The following is a 15,116-nucleotide window of genomic DNA, read 5'->3' as shown; positions in this document are numbered from 1 at the left end:
GCTGTGAAGCTGTGTCTACATGATTTATTTTGGTTGCTTTCAGTGACATGGGCCAGGAGAACAGCCTTCACATTAGCTTTTATAAAAGCTGACAGGCCGGGTACAGATGGTGGGTGAGTACTGTAAGTGTGTGCTGTAGGTTAATAAGCTTGTGAGGGAGATACCTGCTACTGCCTTCTGACTTATTCTGTCTCCTCTTTTTCAAAGAGTGTTTCCTATCAGTGTTTAGACCCAGTGTTTTCACTGCCCACAGATGATGTTGATTTGACTTGTCTCCTCGTCTTTTCAAATCCAGCTGTTGCAAGTTACATGAAATCCTCAGGGTGGATACTCTTCCTGAGCAAGCAGTGCTTCTTAGTGTTATTTTCTTTCAAATTCCTTTTTTTCCTTTGCATACACTTTTGTATATTTTTTGTCTTAAAGAAAAAATGAGACATATGGCCAGGAATGTAGCTAGGTTGGTAGAATGCCTGCTCACCATGCGCAAAGCCCAGGATTTGATCTCTAACAGCACATAAACTGAGTAAGGCATTGTGTGCCCACAGTTGGATTTTGAAGACAGCCTAGAGGACACATCTTTTAAAAACTTGTAATCAGCTTAGAATAAATTGTATATTTAAAGAGTGTAGTGGGTCTGGAGAGATGGCTCTGGGTAAAGGTGTCACTGTTACCTCTAGCTAGCTTGGAGTGAGCTGTGTTGCTCAAGTTGGCTCCACGCCATTATTTTTATTATTTTGTGTGCATGGTTGTCTTGCCTCCTGTACGTGTGTGTGTCTGTGCACCATGCAGTACCCTTTCATGCAGTGTGCTTGGAAGCCAGAAGAGGGTGTTGCATCCCTCTGGAACTAGAGTTGCAAATAGCTGTGAGCTGCCATGTGGGCCCTGGGACTTGAACCCAGGTTTTCTTGAAGAGCAGCCAATACTCTAAATCACAGACTCTCCATCCAACTCCCTCCTACCTCGTATATATTTTATTTGTTTTAGGGTTTCTTGTATTTTGAGGCAAGGTCTCACTATGTAACTGTGGTTGGACGGGAACTTGATAAGTAGAACAGGCTGGCCTCAAATACACAGAGCTGTCTTCCTCTGCATCCAGAGTGCTGTGATTAAAGGTGTGCATTATTATGCTTACTTTTACGTTTTTATTTGTTAATTTTAATTTTGAAAAGGCCAGATGATGTGATGCATCCCTTTAATCTTAGCATTTGGGAGGCAGAGCAGGGAGGAGCTTTGTGAGTTTGAAGCCAGCTTGATCTACACAGTGACTACCAGGGCAGCCAGGGCTATGTAGAGAAACTATGTCTCAAAAATAACGCAAAACAGATAAATAATTGGATTGTTTTGTGTGTTTTGGTTGCTTTGCCTGAATTTATGCTTGTGTACCAGGTGTGTGTCTGGTGCCCAAAGAGGCCAGGAAAAGGTGTTACATCCCTTGAGACCGAAGTTAAGACAGTTGTTAGCCACCATATGGGTGCTGGGGTTTGAAACTGGTTCCTTTAGAAGAGTAGTTAGTGCTCTTCTAAACTGTTAAGGCATCTTTCTAGCCCCTACATTTTTATTTTTAATTATGTGTATATGTGTCTTTGAGTGTGGGTTTATTGGGGAAGTGGAGTGCCCACAGAGGTCGAACATTAGATTCCCTGAGGCTAGAGTTATATAAACAGTTTTGAGCTGTCTGAGTAGTTACTGAGAACCAAATTCTTCAAGAGCAGCAGTGTTAACCTCTAAGCCACCTGTCTCATGTGTGTTTGTTTTTTGTTTAGAGAATGCCTTTGAACTCACTATTGAGCTGAAGATGACCTTGATTTCCTTATTTACTTACTCTGCCTCTACCTCTTGAGTTCTGGAATTGCATACAGGTGTGTCACTCCATCCTCCCAATGTCTTATTCCAACCACCACTCCCCCCTTTTTAACTTTGAGACAGTCTTACTAAGCTGCTCACATTGGCCTTGAACTTACTATAGCCCAGGATGGCTTTGAGCTTGGGATCCTGCTGCTTCAGCTTTCCAAGTAGCTTAGACTGCTACCAACCCAGGTCTCTTAAGTCTTCTGGACACAACTTTCAGAAGACCTTGGTAAAGTACTTGCTTTCTGATATGAGGAGTTTGATTATTTCCTCTCACTTGTGGGGAACAGTTTGATTATTTCCTCTCACTTGTGGGGAGGACACTGTTCTTCTAAGTAAGTTGCTTGCTTTTATTGGGAAATAGTATTTAGAATCTATAATCTTCATGATAGAACTTACCATGTAGATCAGGCTGGCCATAAACTTGCGGTGGTCTTCCTGCTTCTGCTTCTTGGCTGTGGTTGGGATTGAGAAAACCATCTTTTTCCTTTCTAAAAAAACAATAAACACTTATTGTATTATGTACTTTCCAAGGATCATAATTCCAAGCGGTCTTAGCTGGTGGTAGTAGCTTGGTGCATGTTATCATGTTTGCTTACTGGGGTCTAGAGAAATGGCTCAGTGGTTAAAAGTTCTTGTTGCTCTTTCAGAGGACACAGGTTCAATTCCCAGCCTACATGTGATGCCTCACAATTATTTGTATACTCCTGTTCCAAAGTGTCCCTCTGAATACCCTTTTCTGACCTTTGCAGGCACCAGACATGAATGTGCAGGCAAAACACTCAAACATTAAAAAAAAATTGCTTACCTAGATAGTGAAAAAGTTGATACTTTCTGTTGGCAAGAAATTTTAATTCATTACAAGGTGGTCCTCCTATTAGAGGTGCTTGAATGTTTTCATGATTTGTTAGTTAACATCCTCCAGAGTAATTTGGGATAACTTCTTGTTTCCTTTCTCCCCTTCTTTCTTCCTTCCTTCCCACCTTTCTTAACTTTGTTGGGATCAGTGCATGTTAATGGATGCCACTGTGTTGCCCGGTCTGGATTTGAGCTCCTAGGATTACACAATGTTCTCGCTTCAGTCTCCCAAGTAGCTGATGTGTTTTCCTGCATCACACTGCAGTAGTGCCTTGATTAGTCTTCTTACCTGACAGTATTGTATAGTACCCTGGGTACGAATCCAGACAGCTCTTGACACTAGTCACGTGATGGTCATATCTCTGTTTCCTAGTTTTCTTAGTTTTAATACTGAGATAGTAATGTCTACCAAATAGGCTTGTCCTATAGACTGTGAGAAATAAGGAAATAAGAGTAGTCCTGGATACTCAGTACTTACAATAAAAATTACTACTGCATCAATTAATGTTGCTGCCAACTGCCTCTGGGTAATGAAGTCTCCCCTTTTTGTAAAATATTGCCAGGCAGAAACGTGCCATGTTCATAGGTTTTATCTCCCTGAAGTATGGTGGAGGCTAAAGGAAAGCATGTCTGTTTGATTATGTATGTGGAGGATCTTTGTTTTTTTTTTTTTTGTTTTTCGAGACACAGTTTCTCTGTGTAGCTTTGGCTGTCCTGGACCAGGCTGGCCTCAAATTCAGAGCTCCACCTGCCTCTGCCTCTGTTCCTCCAAGTACTGCTGGGATTACAGGCGTGAGCCACTGGCCCAGCCTGGGATCTTCATTCTTAGTATGTGTTCATGTAAGTGTTAATGCAGGATATATGTTCTGTGTAATAAGACCTGGGAAGAAGACAAGCCTCTCCTCCATTTTTCTTTTTATTTTAAAATAAAGATTTACAGGAAATTGAAAAAGTGTCTCAAGACCCTTTATTCAGTTTGCCCAGTGGTAAGATCTGTGAGATAACTGGTGCAGGGTCGGCTTTCAGATGCCAGTTTTCATGCTGCAGAAATCGATTAGCTCTTGGGGGGAAGTGTCAAGGATTAAACTCCAACGTTGTATGGGTCTGTCTTTTCTTTGGAGTCTCAAAATTTAATTATCTCAAATTTTACTGTATTCTTCATTGTTGAAACTTAGACTGACAGTTCTAAATATTAATCATGGGAAACCTCACGTTCACATTTGCTTGATTTTAGAGCAATTTTTGCATTGTGTCCTCGTCTTTGATTTACAGTCTTTATAGCACCAGAACCGTGTTGCCTGCATTGTCTTAATTTAATCATGTGCCAGTTTAGTAGAATACCAAGTCTGGAGCTGGGAGGCAGCTTGTGTGAATCATTTACATATATTTCTTCTTATGTTCCCAAAACTAATTTGCAGCTTTTTATTTTTGATCCTAATTATACATTCAAAATATGTTTACAATTTATTTTATGAAGGCTTTTGTCTCATATATAGTTTAAAAACTAGCCCAAAGAACACAAGTTATTAAACAATAGCAGAAACTACACAAAATGTAGGACTTTTAAGTAGTGATTGTTAAACATTTGAACACCCCCCAAAATGTGAGTTTGTGTGTTCATGTATGGGACTATACATTTATTCCCACTAGTGACTCGAATAGATAGGTTTTACACAACATCCTTGCTGTTATTGTCAGCCATAAACAAATTACTTGCATTTAACAAGTTAATGTCAGATTGGCCAGGAGCCACTAGGAGGTGTGTACTTAGTGACATCAGCTGGCAAAGCGCCCTGGTAACAGGGAGGGTGGAAGGGTAGTGGAGAGAGAGGAGGCAGGAGGGAGGGAGAAAAAGAGATTGACTGTATCTGGGATTCTGGCAAGGTGAAGAGCTGGTCTGTTTGGCAGGACCTTCCCATCTGGGATCCATCTGTGTTTCCCTGGAATGGGACAGGCAGCTCTAGTCAGTGAGAAATCGCAGATGTGAGAGAGCTGACACATGTCCAGCTAATGAAAGGAGGAGGAAGGCTGGTCTCCGATTGGGCTTTGAAGATTAGGGGGAAGAAAAGAGAGCTTTTTAATACCTATTTCAAGTAGATTTGGTATATTAGGAGTCTGGATTTTATAATTTGGACAATCAGGGTAAGTGTACATTTTAATTTATTTTGGGAGGATAAGGTGCACAAGTCTCTGTCTTTCTAAAGCTTTTTGATTATCTCAAATTTTATGTTTTTTGATATTTTATGAGAGTTTAGTCTTGGTTTTATTTTGATGCTTCATTTGGTTTTATGTTTCTATTTCTTTTTTCAGTTGCTACCTTTGTATTTTTGAATGTAAAGCTTAGTTAAAATCAGATGTAGTTTATAAATAGAAAAGCAGTTCCACAAATACTTGTTTAAACTATTTTGCATTAAATACTTTGGGCATGTTCTGAGGGGATTTTTTTCACTAAGTATATATAATAACATATTAAAGAGAAGACTGACTGCTTGCTGCAATGCTCTTTTTCGTTGTCAGATTTTACTTCAATGTAATCAGACAAATTACAACTAAAAGAGATTATAGCAAAGCTAGTATCATCTCTGCATTTTAGATCTTGTTATGTTTTGCTCCTATCCTATTTTCTGTGTCTGAAATAACAGCAGATCTGACTTGACTTGTGAGTTGGAATGCATGGGAACGCGTGCGCGTGCACGCACACCCCATGTGCCTCCTTACCTTGTGCTGGAGGTCTTGTCAGTTTGTGGCACCTATTGGCCATTTCTGTAGTGTTATTGATTTTGAAAGGCCTTAGATCAGCCTGAGTTTAGTACATACTGTTTAGAGATTATTTCCTAGTTCTCTAATCTTGGGCAATCTACTGCTCTGAATCTCCATTTGGGTTGTTTGTTTTTGCCTCCCCCAAACCCCCTTTCCATCTCTTTCTCAGCTGGATCTTACTATGTATCTATGTACACCAGGCTGGCCTGCAGCTCACAGAGATCCACCTTCTTGTGTCTTCTCCCCTAAAGGCATGTGCTACCACAGACAGCTGACTCTTGCTTTGTGTAGGTATTGGGGAAAGTTGTCCAGCGCATTTCCAGTGCTACAAGGCATACTGATCAGTTTCAAAGGTTTTTAGATATTTTTCTGTTGTGGTAAGTGCCTAAACCCTTTTCACTTGAGCTACAGATGTATCTCATATTTTCAGGTATTACTCTTCTTGCTGCACCCACTTTTTATTTTATTTAAAATCTTAGGTGTATGGATGCTTTACTTGCATTTATAGCTGCACCACATGACTGCCTGATGTCTACAGAGGCTAGAAAAGATCCCCTAGAACTAGAATTTTAGATGGTTGTCAGTTGTAATGTGGGTGCTGTGTATTGAACCCAGGTCCTCTAGGAAGAGCAGCCAGTGTTACTAACCACCAAGCCATCTCTCCAGACCCCTGATTCTTTGTATGTTAGGTCATCTTTGCTAAACCTCTCCATGACATAAGAGTTTGGAAAGCTTCCTGAATATAAAGTGGAGGTGTAGTCCCTTTGACTATACCAGAACAGAGCTTTGAAAAGCCAGTTTGCATGAGTGAAGTGTTGGTTCTGTTACTTTGTAAGCGTACCGATTATTTAAGAAATATTTTATGTTTGTCTGTTTCTGTTTTCTACAGTGAGGATCCAGGATTCAGGTCACATACCAGACTTGGCTGTAAGGGCCTTTACCCACTGAGCCATCTCACTGGTCAGCACTGTTTTAATTGTACCTGACTCCGCAAAGATTCTACTAAATGATAAGTGGGAGATTAAAAAAAAAACTTTAATTTCTTTAAAAATAATATTTAAGCCAGGCATGGTGGTACATGCCTTTAATCTCACCACTTAGGAGGCAGAGGCCAGTGGACCTCTGAGTTTGAGGTTAGCCTGGTCTACAGAGTGAGTTCCAGGAAAGCCAGAGAAACCCTGTCTCAAAAACAAACAAACAATATATCTATTATTTTTAGGTGTAAGAGTATTTTGGCTTTGTATGTGCACTATATATAAACTTCATGTCCATGGAGGTTAAAAAGAGGGCATTGGATCCCCTGGAATTGGAGTTACCGATGGCTCTGTACCACTCTGTGGGGTGCTGGGTCCCTTAGGAGAGTATCCAGTGCTTTTAACTTTTGAGCCATCCCTCTAGTCACCAATAACTTTCATTTTGTAAAATTCTTCAGCCTATATCACCTGAGTGTTTTATGAAAACAGTGTGGTGCGTTTTTGTTTGTTTGTTTATTAAAGACTGAGTCTCATTCACTCGGTGTCCCCAGCTGGTTGGAATTTGCTATGTAGCCCATCTTTGCCTCAAACTTGCAACCTTGTCTTGCCTCCTAGGTCCTAGGATAATAGGCATGCATTTATTTGGTTGCAGTGCAGTATACTGTTTCAGTTTAATCTTCATTTCCCTCAGGTAACGGGAACTTTTTAAATGGATCTTTTAAAAAAATCTGTTTATGTTAAGTTGGCTAAATGTTGTAGAACAAATTTGAAGTTTTGGTAGGTGCAGTGGACAGCACCTAGGACTTTTCTGAATATTTGAGAGGCTTGGCAGTGTTTTGCTGAATTTACATGGTTGCCCTTCAGGGAACAATGTTACACCCTTGGGACCTAAGTTCCTGGGAATGAGTAGGAAAGAAAGGACTTAATGCTGAAAGTAGTAGGCTGTAGTCTGATGTGGGAGAGCCTAAAAGGCCTTTTATTATTGCTATATGTATAGTTTGGCAATACTGTTTTTATATTCTGTAGTTTGGGATTGCATCCAAAACTTTGTGCATGATAAAAAAAAGTATATGTTCTGTATGTTCTATCAGTGGCTAATTCCCTAGCTCTCAGGAATACTGTGGCCCAGGTTTGGCATAAAACTAACTGTATATAGCCCAGGCTGGTCTGGAAATGATAGCAGTTCTCCAGTCCTAGCCTCCTGAATGCTAGGATCACAAGTATTTATAACTACACCTGGCTTAAGTTGACTATAAGTAAATGTGTTTGATTTTCAGCCCTGGTGGGGTTAGATGAGGCCGAGTGCAGTCTTCAGTTGTGCGTTGGGAGACCCAGCTAGGACCCAGCAGTTAAAACAAAAACTAGGCATAGTGGCACTTGCCATTAATCCCAGTACTCCAGGAAACAGAGATAGGAAGCTTTCTGTGAGTTCAAGCCCAGCTTGGTCTAGGACTACAAAGAGAGGCCCTATTTCAAAACAAATAAACAACAAAAAACCCAACAAGATTATAACCAAGAATTTTTTTTTTTTTTTTTAAGATTTGTTATGGTTAATGTATGGGTATGGGTGGATGAATGTGTCAAGTGTGACTTGTACAGACACCATAGAGGTGTGGGGGGGGTATGTCCCTTGGAATGGAAGATAGAGGTGTTTGTGATCTGTCTAATAGGGTACAGAGTTCTTTGATAGACCAGTAAGCACTCTTAACTACTGAGCTATATCTCCAGCCCACAACTGAAAAAATCTTTTGAGTTAAATAGTTCTGAGGAAGTCAGAGTGCTTTCTGAGGGCTGAGAAAGGAAGCCACTCTTGCTGAAGTCAGAGTACAGCCTTGCAGAAGTTAGTTTCTCCTTCCACCATGTGAGTTCCAGGGAACTCAGACTGTTAGGCTCTTTACCTGTTGAGCCATGTTGCTGGGCTGAGGGAACCTTCTTATAATCTCACTAAATGCATTCTTGTATTCTAAGTTGGGAACAGTTAAGCAGTGGAGGGCTGCCCAATCATGCACTAGTTTCAGTCCCCACGCAAGGTGCTGGTATAAGGCGTGGGAGAGAGTCCTCTGCCCAGAGTTTTAATACCCAGTGGCTGAACTTGGAATGGTATTTTGAACTTCTATAATATTTGCCTTATTCATTTGACAGAGTCTCACTGTATAGCCCTGGCTAGCCTGGAATTTACAGTGTATGTACCCAACACTCAGCATTTTACAAATTATTTTGATTGTATGTGTTAATGATAATATCTTGAGTGTCTTAATATTTTGTGATAGGGTTTAACTGAATTGTCCAAACTGGCCGTAATCTCACAGGTACTGGGATTTCAGATCCTTGATACTGGGGGTGGTGTACAGGGGAAGATGTTGAGACAGGAACTCCCTCCAAGTATTTGAATTCCTTCCCAGGTAGCTGCTGATGGCTTTGAACTACTGATCTCATGTCTCAACTGCCCAAATGCTATATACGATTATAGCTTTTATGTATATGCCCAGCTTTTATATATATGTAGACACACACACATACACACACACACACACACACACACACACACACATATATATATATATATATATATATACACACACTGTTGATTGTAGAGGGGATCAGATCTTTTGCAGAGGAGGTAACATTTGATTTAGAAGCCTGTTTTTTGTTTGTTTGTTTGTTTGTTTTATTTTGTTTTGTTAGGGAATGGTGGGCAGATAGAAATGTACTAGTTTCAACACCTTGCAAGGATGGAGAGAGACAGAAAGTCCTCCCTGCCCCAGACCTCAGTTCATTAGGTTAAATTTTGTCAATTGCATGCTTACGCTGAGTTAATTTCTGCCTTTTTTCTTCTTCTTCTTCTTCTTCTTCTTCTTTTTTTTTTTTTTAATGGAGATGGGGTTTCATATGACCTAGACTAGAGTAGTCTTTAACTGTGTATCCAAGGCTGGCCTTTAACTCCTAATCTTCCAGCCTCTACTCCTAGGTGCTGGGATTAGAAAATGTTCCACTCTGCTCACTTGTGTGCTGTGGGGCTTTGTCTCTTTTAATTTTATTTTTAAATTACATGTGTATATCTGTGAGAGTATTAGCACATTAATGCAGGTGCCCAAGAGTGCTAGAGACAGTGGATCCACTGCAGCTGCTGTTACAGGTGGTTGTGGGCTGCCAGATGTGTACAAAGAACTAAACTTGGTCCTCTGGAAGACTCCTTAACTGCTGAGTCTCTTTAGCACTTTTGCCTCTCTGTTGCTATCTTTCAGATCTGAAAACAGTTGTTTGCTTTTGAGACATTTACAAGTACATTGAAATATGCTTACATGTTTTCTCCCCTTGAATATGTGGGTTATAGCCTAGCAAGTTCCAGTTTAGAAAGTCTTGCTGTGCTGAGAGTATGTGCTTTAATGCCCTCCAAGTTTAGATCAGTAAACTTAGTTAGCAGTGGCTTAAAGAAAAAACCTGCTAAATGGCTTCTTAGAGTCTGACTGGCTGTGACTGCTCAGTTAACTTTTAAGAACTACTGTGTGTTTGGCTGGGCCTGGTAGTGCATGAACATTGATTTATTCTTTAAGTCTCTGTTTCTTCAACTGTAAAATTGTAGTAAAATGAATTGTAAGCATTAATACTTGCTACATGAATACTTAAGAAAGTTTACTTCCTGTGTAATTTTTCTTTACCCCACAACATTGATAGTCACAGTAATGAAAAGGTTAATTAAAATGTTCATGTTTTTAATATGTCTCTTTTCAGCCTGATGGAACCAGCTCTGCTTCCTTAACTAATTCTTAGTCATAAGAGAGACAGTGGTTTCAAGTAGGGAATGCAGTAGCCTTAAAAACTCAAACCTGAGCTGGGTGTGGTGGCGCATGCTCGTAAGCCCAGCACTTAGGAGGCAGAGGCAGGGGAATCTCTGTGAGTTCGAGGCCAGCCTGGCCTACAGAGCTAGTCCAGGACAACCAAGGCTACATAGAGAAACCCTGTCTCCTAAAAACCACAAATAAACAAACAAAACAAAACAAAACACTCAAACCTGTTGATGTGGCAAGCTGTTTATGGACCTTGCCTTACTTTGCTGGAAGAGCTGGGGGATGGGCCACTTTGAGGGTGACAGATGTGTCCTCTGCTCCCAGCACCAGGTGCAGCCATTGTTCTGGCTGGTCTCTTCATCCCTCCTGTCTGTTACTCTGCTCTTTGTAGCTCATTGTTTCTGTAGGAAATTAGCATTAAATCCATCTGAAACCCCCGTGTCTCTCAACTGCAGGTGACTGTTACTGGCCCCAGCTGCCACCCTTGCGCTTGATTACTTCCATATGGGGCTGTGCAAAGAAGTAGTAGTCATTTATTGATTTCTACCACAAGCCCCCACCTCAGACATAATAACCTGAAATCTATTAGGCCTCCAATAGGCTGTAGCTCAATAGGCACTACACTGTGATGAACGTTTTACAAGCAAAACTAATTATGTTCTTTTTCTTCCTTCTAAGCCACCTTCTTCCTAAGTATCAGATGGAGAAAACCCTGAGTATTCATAGTGGGGTAGTAATTTGAATGTCTGGAGCTGGCTGCTTCTGAGTAGTAGAGCTTTAAGAATTTGGATATACTTGTCTGGAAAATTTTAATTACGATTTTAGATATTTCTTATCATACCCATAGTGTTCAAGCAAACCATGGCCTAATAGGTCCTTAGGATAGAGATGGGAAGGGACACAAATTTTTCTCACCTTCTTTATTAAGTTATTTGTAGTGTTCAGTGTGTTGAAAAGGAGCCTAGTTAGTTTAAAAGGTTGATTGGGGAAAACTATATGCAGCTATTGTTGGTTAAATCCGTGAGTTTTGTATTACTTCTTTGTTTGCACTCTGGTTCTAGTTTAACTCAAAGATCACAGTAAGATGCTTTGTGGCCTGGACTTAGTTCTTTAAATTTGTGTGTTTCATTTTGGCCCTTGTTATGAATTGATTTCAGTTGGTGTGGAGACAATAAGATCCCAGTTTTTAGAAGGCAGGAAGAACTCAACTTTGTGGCTAGCCGCACAGTAAATTCAAGGCTAGCCTACCTGTCAAAAACAGATCTAAAGAAAACATTAAAAAAGGTGAATTGGACTTAAAATCCCACACCCATTGTTTAAAGCATTTTAAACATTATTTATTTATTTATTTATTTATTTATCTATTTATTTATTTTATGTGCATTGGTGGTTTATCTGCATGTATGTCTATGTGAGGGTGTCAATCTTGAAGTTACAGACAGCTGTGAGCTGACATGTGGGTGCTAGGTCCTCTGGAAGAGCAGCCAGTGCCCTTACCCGCTGATCCAGCCTCACTTAAGTCCAGTTTTAAGGACAGTTTGAAGTTGCTTTGGTTTCCAGTGACTACGCTGACTTTGACAAAGTTAATAACACATCAGTGAAGAGTGTCCTAATAGCCTGTACAGTCTCATAGCCCTGGAAGGCAACAAGTTTGCTCACTCGATTGCTGAGTGTTTAATTTTGCAGCTCAGGCTTTATCACAAAATCTTTAGTTTATAAAAATAATTTGTATAAATTTAATATAAATTATTTGTATGTTTATTTAATATTTACGTATAACCGTATTTATTGTAGGTATAATAGTTTATACAATAATATTTATTCAATATAAATAATTTAAATAAATCAGATTATTTTAAAGTTAATATGTGGAAATATAAAATATAGGGCCATTTTTGTTGAGGATCTATCTTTTTTTAAATTCTTTATTAATTATACTTTATTCACTTTGTATCCCCCCTGTGGTTCCCTCCCCCTCTCATCCCAATCCTTCCCTTCCTCCCCCGTCTGCACGAATGCCCTGCCCCAAGTCCACTCATAGGGGAAGTCTTCTTGTCCTTCTTTCTGATCCTAGTCAATTAGGTCTCATCAGGAGTGGCTGCATTGTCTTCTTCTGTGGCCTGCTCCCCCCCCCCCCCCAGAGGGAGGTGATTAAAGAGCAGGCCAATCAGTTCATGTCAGAGACAGTCCCTGTTCCTATTACTATGGAACTGACTTGGACACTGAACTGTCATGGGCTACATCTGTGCAGGGGTCCTAGGTTATCTCCATGCATGGTCCTTGGTTGGAGTATCAGTCTCAGGAAAGACCCCTGTGCTCAGATTTTTTGGTTCTGTTACTCTCCTTGTAGAGTTCCTGTCCTCTCCAGATCTTACTGTTTCCCACTTCTTTCATAAGATTCCCAAAGGTTGGCCATAGGTCTCAGCATCAGCTTTGATAGTCTGCAAGAAACCCAGAATTGCTAAAAACAATTCTTTACAGTAAAAGATCTTCAGGAGGTATCTCTATCCCTGATCTCAACCTGTACTAATACAGCAACAATGCTAAAAACTGCATGGTACTGGCATAGAAACAGACTGGTGGATCAGTGGAATCGAATAGAAGACCCTGAAATAAATCTACACACTTATGGATACCTGGTTTTTGACAAAGATGCCAAAACCATTCAATGGAAAAAAGACGGCATCTTCAACAAATGGTGCTGGTCTAACTGGATGTTTACATGTAGAAAAATGCAAATAGGATTTGAAAAATTCTTGGCAACCAACACTTTACCTGGCAACTTCTCTAAGGCCAGCCTCCAGGTAAAGTGGGGTGATTGCATTTAGAATAGGCTAGTGTTTGAATTAGAGTGTTTTGAGAAGTTTGAAATCTGATCATTTCTGGATTTTGTTTTTGAGACTGTGTCTCTCTGTGTAGCTCTGTCTGTCCTGAAACTCAGCTATGTAGGCCAGACTTGCCTTGAACTCACAGAGATCCTCCTGCCTCTCCCTGGAATGCTGGGATCAAAGGCAAGCTCCACCAAGTACAGCTTCTGCTTTGTTATTGTAAACAGAAGAAATGGAAAGATTTAAGCAGATCAGATGTTTGGTCAGTTTTCTATTGCTGTGAAGAGACATCATAAAAGAAAACAATGCTTAAGAGGGTTATTCCATTATCACCATGTTAAGGAGCATGGTGCTGGAGCTACATGATCCAAAGGCAAAGAGAGATGCTGGATTTTGAAAGTGTGAACTTTTGAAACATCAAAGCCCACTCCCAGTGGCATACTCATAACAAGGCCGCATCTCCTTCAGCAAGCCACACCTTCTAATCCTTCTCAGGTAGTGCTCCTATCTGATGACCAGTCATTCAAATATATGACCCTGTGGGGCCCAGTCTTACTCAAACCACTGCATCAGGGAAAAGGAAGAGTGGGATTTGTAACTGGGTCTTCTATTCGTGGAATTGGTATACTTCATTTGCAGTTTAGAACTAGAACAAGTTGGGACAGTTCTAAATATAGTACCAGTGTAGCTATTATTGCTTTCAGGCTTGTGTATGTATTTTGTTAATTTAAAAAAAAAAACCTGAGAAATAGGTAAGAAGTTTTTGTTTTTAAAATTGGATTTGAGTGTTTTACCTGCATGTATGCTTGTGTACCACTTGCATGTCTGATGCCCTCAGAGGCCTGACGAAGGTGTCAGATTCCCTGTAGTCGTTAAGTGCTACAAAATTTGCTTCTATATAATCACAGTTATCAAAATAATTGATAACTGTGCCATTTTGCACCAGAATGGTTGATACCAGCAGCACTGGGGAGGCAGTGGCAAGTGGATCTGAGTTTGAGGCCAGCTTGATTTACATAATGCATTCTAGGACAGTTAGGATTATGTAGAGAGACCTGTGTCCCCACCTCCCCAACAAACAGGCATGCAAGACTCAAGAGTATATAGGTAGAGATACAGTGTAGTTGATAGCATGCACAAAACCTAAGGTTCAATTTCTTGTCAGCTTAAAAGCTGGCATTATCACAGGAGCATGTCTGTAATTTTAGTACTTGGGAAAGGGAAGGTAGGAAGAGGATCAATTCAAGATTTTTCTTGGCTACCAAATAAGAAGATAGAAACCAGCCTGAAATATCATGAGGTACCCTGCCTTTAAAAATAAAACAAAAGTATAGATCACTAGATGGCCATTAACAATAATAGCAAAGCCAGGGTGTGATACTAAATGGTCGGTTTATAGTTGCCTGAAGAAATAAACTGTCCTATTCTAAATTACATTGAAGAAATCTAGTAGATATCAGGAAAACTATTCCAGGGCAGAGGCCAAATGATGGGAATAGGTTTGTTATGTTCAAAGAAAAGAAAAATGCTCAGTATAATTATAATATTGTGGTGAAGAAATAAGAGTGTCCCTGCCTCCACTGCCCAGCATCTAGATTTTTTTAAAAATTGCATTTATTTGGGGGAAGGGACACTTGTGCTGTGTTCACATGTGGAGGTCAAAGAATCACTTTCAGGAGTTTTTCACTACCAGATGGCTTCTGGAGGTTGGACCCATGTTGTCAGGAATAGTGGCAAGCACCCTAACCTAGTCTCTCCAGTTCGGATCAATTTTTTTAACATTTATTTTTATTTTATCTTTCTTGGTGTTTTGCATGTGAGGGTATCAGAAGGCCTGGAACTGGAGTTACAAACAAGTGGGTGCTGGGAATTGAACCTGGATCCTCTGGAAGAGCAGCCAGTACACTTAACTGCTCACCCATCTCTCCAGCCCATTATAAAATTTAAGATTAATTTATTTATGCATTTTATGTACAAACACCAGAAAAGGGCATGTTAGAGACAGTCGTGAGCCACCATGTGGTGCTGGGAACTGAACCCTGAATTTCTGGAGGAGCAGC

General features: G+C 40.2%; 1 protein-coding gene across 7 annotated transcripts in view; it reads left to right on the top strand.

Moving 5' to 3' along the window:
• The window catches only part of Cbfa2t2 (CBFA2/RUNX1 partner transcriptional co-repressor 2), a 93,498-nt gene that overhangs the window by 17,629 nt on the left and 60,753 nt on the right, over window positions 1-15,116 (top strand). Inside the window, exon 1 of one of the 7 annotated variants that reach the window (XM_060383036.1) lies at window positions 4,559-4,848. The exons of the other annotated variants lie outside the window; for them this stretch is intronic. The gene's annotated coding sequence lies outside the window, so the exon portion shown is untranslated. Of the gene's footprint in view, window positions 1-4,558; window positions 4,849-15,116 lie in introns of those variants that run through there. 7 annotated transcript variants of the gene reach the window in all.

This window comes from Meriones unguiculatus, chromosome 4 (genome assembly GCF_030254825.1).
Source record: "Meriones unguiculatus strain TT.TT164.6M chromosome 4, Bangor_MerUng_6.1, whole genome shotgun sequence".
Taxonomy (NCBI): domain Eukaryota; kingdom Metazoa; phylum Chordata; class Mammalia; order Rodentia; family Muridae; genus Meriones; species Meriones unguiculatus.
Note: the sequence above shows the minus strand (reverse complement) of the source record. Positions and strands in the feature narration are given on the sequence as shown.